The following is a 7,616-nucleotide window of genomic DNA, read 5'->3' as shown; positions in this document are numbered from 1 at the left end:
CAGGATCTGGCTGATCCTCGTTCATCTCGCGGTTTCTCCTAGGCTTTACAATGACTCTGCACAAGTTACACAAAGACTGAGTTGATAAGGCCCACGCAATGTGGTCACACATGCATCATCATAGCAAAACCCAATGGAGGAAACACACAAGACAGACTCGCAACAAGACATCCTAGCTATTGCAATACATACAGGCTTTTTCCCTAGAAAGTGCTCTGTTATCATAAAATGTAACACCCCGTGTATACCCGATTTGTTATCATGTCATCGTATTAAGCCACACTTAATTAAAAATGCGGAATATCTTTTTCTTTTCAATTATGACATCATTATCATTACAAAGTTGAATTACTTAATTGATTTCCAAAACATTGCCTGTATGTAAATTGCAAATAGACAGCTAACTGAATACCTTAACAGATAGATAAGTGTGAGTATCTAAGTCACGGATCTACAACACGTAGTCCGAATAATATCCTGATAGTTTATACAACCTAAGTCTAAGCGAATAATACATAATCAAATGTGGCATGGACAATCCACATGTTCACCAAATAAAAAAACATAACCAACAGAGTCTCATCTCAACAATCCATAAAATGAAGCTAATAGAAAATATCAACAAACATAATCCAGCATCCAAGCATAATCAGCATAAGCAGATAAACATCAATCAACTAAGCTCCGGCCTCCGCCCGAGGTCTCAACCCCCGAGTTACCGGAACCTGAAAATGGTGCCCCAAACGTGGGGTGAGATCTCTAAACAGAAATCTCAGTAAGACAAGGGGTCCTCAAGGATCTTCCACCCCAAGATCACTTACATGTGCAATATAAGTTCCAAAAGCAGTTTAACAGTATAAGTTCCAAAACCAGTGCAATGCAGCAGATAATCATGTCATGTGTGTTATAACTAATCTACTGGCCAGAGAAATGCAGGAATACGTCTATTACCCACATAGTACGCGCCTATGCCGTACCTGCCCAATGGATCACATCCCGTGTAGGCGAACACCACATACATATCATAAGGCATTTTCACTTAACAACTCAATAGCATTCCAATAAAACAATACATGAAAACACATCATGCATATAAACTATTCCCCCATGGGACATGGTGGAACCAACAATGGCTAAACCGAGGACACGAAAGCTTACCTTGCAAGCTAACTATCCAAGCCAAGAGTCCAACCAAGCTCAAAGTCCACACACAACACAATCACAATCTTGTTTGGACCAATAATCATATCAATATTCAAACACAACAAGCATATGACATAAAGACAACGTCTTTCCTTTACGTTTCATGTATTTAGGTTTCTCACAAAGCCATAAGCCCTTAATCACTTAGATTCTGACTTAGATTAGTTATTACAGAAGTCCACATCAACTAATCATGGGTCCACAAACCCAAGATATCATTATGTATGAATAGTACCGTTACTATTCATGAAAACCCAGAATATTTGGATATATGTTGGGGTCATATCCGGATATCAGTATCCGGATATCATATCCGGATATCTCAAGACAGAATGCAGTTTCTGCTTTTCGCTAGATATCACTTCCAAGGTTGGGGTTTTAACCCACTACTATGTTCAAGCAGGAATTTTTATACCCTTTTAGTTCATGTTCAGGTTGGTTACTTGTTTAGCTCATTTACATGCCAAGACTTAATCTTTAAACAATGAAAACTCGTGATCAAGGTTCAACAACTTACCCAATGCTTCAAAACAGAGCTACAATGGCTCTTGGAGCTCTCACAATAGCTCCTTAAGTTCTGACTTGGAAAGTGCACGAAAATGGCACACCACAAAGGTTCTTTCTCTTCAAAATTCACAACTTGAAGCTCAAAATGCCAAGAAAAGGTCTCCTCTCCAACAACTCAGAAAACAACACCTTAAACCTCCCCAAACAGAAGCTCCACTCAGAACAAAGGCTGCCTCACACACTCACAACTCACTCCACTAAGTGTTTGCAAGATTATGAGGGAAGAATCAAGCAAAAGGTGACAACTTGGTGGTTTTCCAAAGGGAGGAAGGCATGAACAGGGAGGAGGCTGATCACAGCTCCAAAGGCTCACGTAGAATCAGATTATGGCCTAGGGTTATGTGCCAAAAGTTGTATTTATAGTCGGTTTAAACTTAATCGCATTGTATTAGCGCTAATAGCTACGCTTAGCATTTTAATCTCAAACTTAGGATTCTGAACCTACTCTTTTTTCTAAGATTTGTCATTTTTTTTTCGCAGCACCTTTCCGGTACGCGCTTTTACATAGCCAGTATCAGTTCTGGCACCAGTTCTCATTATTTTGACTTGAAACTTGTTATGCTCGTCCTATATATTTTTCTAGTGACATATACATACTTTTCATAATTTTTCGGGATACTTCATCGGTACGCATTTATACTGTGGAGTTGAACTGGTATCTGCACTTTTCGTCAAAAAAGCGACTTCCACATTATTAATCACTTACTATAATTATTTAAGCCTTCTCATAATTATTAGGGTCAATTATTGAATTATTTCTTAATTCTCATATTTATTTAATTAATCTCCTAAATTAACGGTGCGTGTTCTTACATCGGGGATTCGAGTTATTGGCCTAAAAACCTCTCATTTAGTTGGGGAAGCTAATTTAACCTTAATTGCTTCCTCCCACTTTGGCCAATCTTGTCTTTGATGGCTTTAATAATAGATTGTGGCTCAAGATCATCCGCCACAATTTTATACGCAATTGAGAATGCAAAAACATCATTAATAATGATTTGATTCTGACCCCAAATTTGATTACAAAATATAATGGAATTCTCAGTATTCTCGTGGTTAGAGAACTTTGCATATTTGTACCATTTCAGGGGCAATAAGTTATTTGGGAACAAGCATAATACTAGGTTCTTCTAAAATATATTCTTGATTGTTTTTCTTTCGTTTTCGAGGAAAGATCTCATTTGTTCCTATCAGTCTACCGTATTTAACGTGTGGTGAATTTTAATTCATTTTAGCATCTTTTCCCCTCTTTTATCCTTCCCTATTTATTTTCATATAATTCTCTCTCATTTTTCTTTTTTTGGGTTTACTTAGAGGAATAGCAAATATGGGGTGTTACAGCCACCAACATTCAACGATCCAAGAGATATTTGTCTGATACGGTCACGATCCGTAAGTACTCAGCACACCAGCCAATTATGGTCATATCCTTTAAACACATCCTTAGGCCTACCACATGTTAGCTTAACATCGTCGTATCTAAAATTTTAAACACAAAAATCTTCAATCCAACGAACATTAACATAACAAGGTCGTGTTTCAAACCCCAAGCACACCCTTAACCTCAACTTAAATCATCTTAACGCGATCATTTCCTGCATCAAACACACCCATAAATTTAATTTATATGTGTTCATGTCTAGGGCCAATCTAAAGACGAGGCAATGCAGTCCTGTTAAGGCTTGTCAATTCATTCAAAATTAAAATTTCACGCATCCAGCCCAGGTCAAGGTATGAAATGCCTTGACACATTTACAACGGCCACAATTCCCCTTTAAAAGAAAGTTGAAACAGTTGGTAATGATCTTCAAATAACAATACACCCTAAGGAACATATTAAACTAGTAAGACTCCAAGCAATAAAGATCACATTTTTGGCAACAAATGAATCAACTCACCCTAACTATGAAAGCTAATGGCAAACATAAAAGGTTGACCCAAAAGGACAACCGTTCCAAAGCCAACGGATAATATCCACATTTGATGCTTATTGCAAAGCGAGTGAACTAAATCATTTTTTAGAAAGAAAAAAAATCAATTGTTTGAGTTCGAACTTTCAACCTTGTTATGGTCCTTAAATTGTATACGATAGATAAGTAACTATTTTCCGAATTCAAATTAAGACTTAAATGACATTATTATGTTCACTGGTTAAACTAACTTTATTTTGAAACCTTGTTTAACTAAATTGACTAACAATTGTATCATTAATAGCCAAAGTTTCTTTTTATCAAATATTGACATTACTCTTCACCAAATATGACTTTGACCCCAAATTTTTTTTGTTAATTTCTATTACTTGAAGGATATTTTTGAAAGAGTTTATGCTCATACCATTCATCTTATACCATGGGAAGAATATTGGCTTGAAACCAATTAATATTCATTGCTTCCACCAAAATATAACAATACTCCAGGTAAACCCAAGAAAGCTAGAAAGAAAGTAGTCGATGAATCGATTAATCCTTACTAAGTTAGTAGAAAAAGGCAATCTCTAAGATGTGGGAACTATGGTGCATGGGGACATAATGCAAGAGGTTGCAACAGATCATTGAATTTCAACAAAACGATTAAGAGGAAAAAACATACACTAAGGAGGGGTGCAAGCAACAATGAAGGCTTATCACCTCAACAAAAGGTTCAAGCACAAATGAAGTCCTAACACCATCTTAAGAATAACCTAGGTTGTTGATTTATCTTTTGTAGATTAGTAAATTGACAATAAGCAGTTTTAGTTTTTATTTTGATTTTATAAGTTGTAGACATGGAAAGCTTTGTATCCATCATCAACACAAATATCACATCTGCCGACGAAAAAATTCTCCAGACCTCTTGGCACTCTAACTTCACAAACTACCAAGTTGGGAGGCTTCTGTTCTAGTCTGGCCGGATAGACCTGCCCAGCCAGCAAATATAGTGGACGAAAAATATCACCATCACTTGGCACATCGAGCACATGACTCTCTTGTACACTTATCCCCTTACACTTTCCATGCATGCATGATCCTTTACACGTCATGGGTCATGCAACCTCACATCTAATGGGACCTATAGTGCTGAAAACATTTATAACATCACACTTTACGCAATATATAAAGGGACTTCAGCTTCCTCACTATTCATTCTCTCCATTCGCTCTCCATTGTTGTTACTTTGCTGAATTCTCTCCTTAGCCATAATTGTAGTCCTCAAAAACTTCCATCTTTGCACGCTTAGCTAGACTGAGGCTAACACAGTAACCCTTTAGAGCTCTAATCTATACCACTTCCTCTCACCCCTTCAGGGATACAGATCTAGATCTTCACACTTTGATTCAGTTCACCACTTCCTGTCATAATTTGCTCAATTGATATGACGTTGAGTATTTTTGGTGTCTTTTTGGAAACAAACATAGTAAACTAACAACCAAGCACGTAGATTAAGTGGTAAAGGGTTGTTTCAGCTTAATCAATGGTCTCGAGTTTGAGTTCTTGGGTACGTAGTTGTATTAAAATTTGGTAGGGAGAGCTTTGCGACCCATATGATCTTACGCAACTCGAATCAAACTAGACGAGTAATTAATGAACTGATAGATAACATTTAAAAAAATGTGTTAAACTATTCAGATCAATTCAAACAAAAATTATTCTATTTAAAATTATACTACTTAAAATTATCATGAGACATACCTACTTCAAAATTATAAAGGTCCCATCATAACCCCAAACTAGTTGAACGAGGAAATTGAAGTTTCATTCATCAGGACTAAGCAGAATGACTCGTTTTACAATATGAGGAGGGGCATCCTCAACCTAAGTATTGTTGGGAAAGGAGAAAGCTAGAAAACAATATGAGTAGCTTTTGGTTTCAAGAACTGTGTACGCTTACCCCAACTTTGTTTTATAAGGTCCTAAACAAAAACAATATCTCATTTAACATATAATTACTGAACTAATCTAGATCTTCTATATTTCTTAAAAATCGGACGCAAATTTTATATACATATCTTAAAAATTATTAATCAGAATAAGAATTGCACGCACTAAAGTTTTTTATTTAACTTCGGGTGATCACAATGTTCATTAGTGAACATCACTTGAACTTTTCTTCTCCGGTTTCAAAAAATCATTATCCAAAAGGTTAGTTGCATTTAGATGCTTAAAATTGCAGGCTTGGTCATATATTTTAGGAAAAAATTCAAAAACTCACCTATGGTCTTACTTTTAATCACTTACACCCTTATGTTTTTTATTCATCACTTTTGCCCCTATTATTTTTTTTATTCAAGTTCATCCTTAACACGGTTAGAAACTTAACTAATCTATTTATTTTACCCTTCATAGAATATACTTATGACAAAACAAAAAAAAAAACTCAATAAGATCAAATATGTTGAAACTTATAATACTTACAAAAAAAATAAAAATAGAAGAAAATAAATTAAATATATCTAAATAAAAAAAATAGACTCAGGACAAAAAATGAAAAAGAAAAATTAATACATAATATATTAGAAACTTATAACAGTAACAACAGAAAAGAGTAAATGCAAAAAAAAAGTCTAAAAAAGAAAATAAACTGAAGATAAAAAATATATAGAAGAAAAAACATGTCTAAATAAAAAAAATAGTTCCAGGACAAAAAATAAAAAAAATAACACCAAATATGTTGAAAATTTACAAATTGATTTTTTTTTCTTTTATTTCTTTTTTATCTTATTTTTTCTTCTATTTTTTTTAATAGTGATAGAAAATAGTTCAAGTGAAAAAATAAAAGGAAAAAATGTTTGTTCATTTATAGGACAATCATTTTAGTTAAAACTGTTATGTTTTATTTAATATTTAAATTAAAAAAAAAACTTTCACTTTTTTCCACCATGATTTCTGTTTTTTTTTTATACATGAAAATGAATAAAAGACAAAGCAAATAAATAAAGACATAAAATAAAAGACTAGCCCTTTCCTTTATGAGAATGAGGAATGTCCGTCACGTCCACATAGAGAAGAAGTTTCAGCAAGCAAGGAGGTTCGTCAAAGATAACATCTTTTAAATTTCTATTTTTCTAATTATAAAACACAATAATTTTGACTAAAATGACACCATTATATAAACATTAATCAAAAATAAAATATGAGAAAAAAATCAAACATATCTAAATCAAAAATAGAAAGAAAAAAAAACCAAATATATTGGAAATTTATAGGTTTCTTATTCTTCTTTTTCTTTTTTTTTGTCTTATTTCATCTTCTATTTTTTTTGTCTTCAATCCATTTTCTTCTTTTTTAATTTAGATTTTTTTTTCTTTTTTTATCATTGTTGTAAGTTTTCAACATATTTGGTCTTATTCATTTTTTTTCAATTTTTCATTCTTAATCTAATTTTTCCTTTTTGATTTAGACATGTTTGCTTTTTTGTTCTTCTATAATTATTTTTTTTACTTTTAATCTTTTGTGTAAGTGTTGTAAGTTTATATTTGATCTTATTTTTTCTTTTCTTTTTTCATCAGTCTATTCTCTTATTCTAAGAAGATTACAATAGGTAAATTATTTAAATTTCTAACCGTATTAATAATGGACTTAGATGGAAAACCCATTTTAAGGTATTAAAATATAAGTGATTTAAAGCAAAACCCCTTTATTTTAAGGTATTAAATGCTAAGGAGAAAGTTTTCCTTTACTCACACGGCTTTGATAACCAAAGGTGCAAAAGGATTACAAGGGTTTGGGGCACGTGAGATTTAATAGTGAATTTTAACAAATATGTTAATTTATTACGATCACAAAGAATAAAGGGTTGATTGAAACATGACCAAAGTTAAAATGAGGTAAGTTATATTTTAGCCAAATTTTATTTATGCTACTAAACAA

The sequence above is a fragment of the Gastrolobium bilobum genome, unplaced genomic scaffold (assembly GCF_033153095.1).
Source record: "Gastrolobium bilobum isolate Gb01-03AN ecotype WA unplaced genomic scaffold, APGP_CSIRO_Gbil_v1 utg1078, whole genome shotgun sequence".
Classification (NCBI taxonomy): domain Eukaryota; kingdom Viridiplantae; phylum Streptophyta; class Magnoliopsida; order Fabales; family Fabaceae; genus Gastrolobium; species Gastrolobium bilobum.
This window is presented reverse-complemented; position numbering follows the sequence as displayed.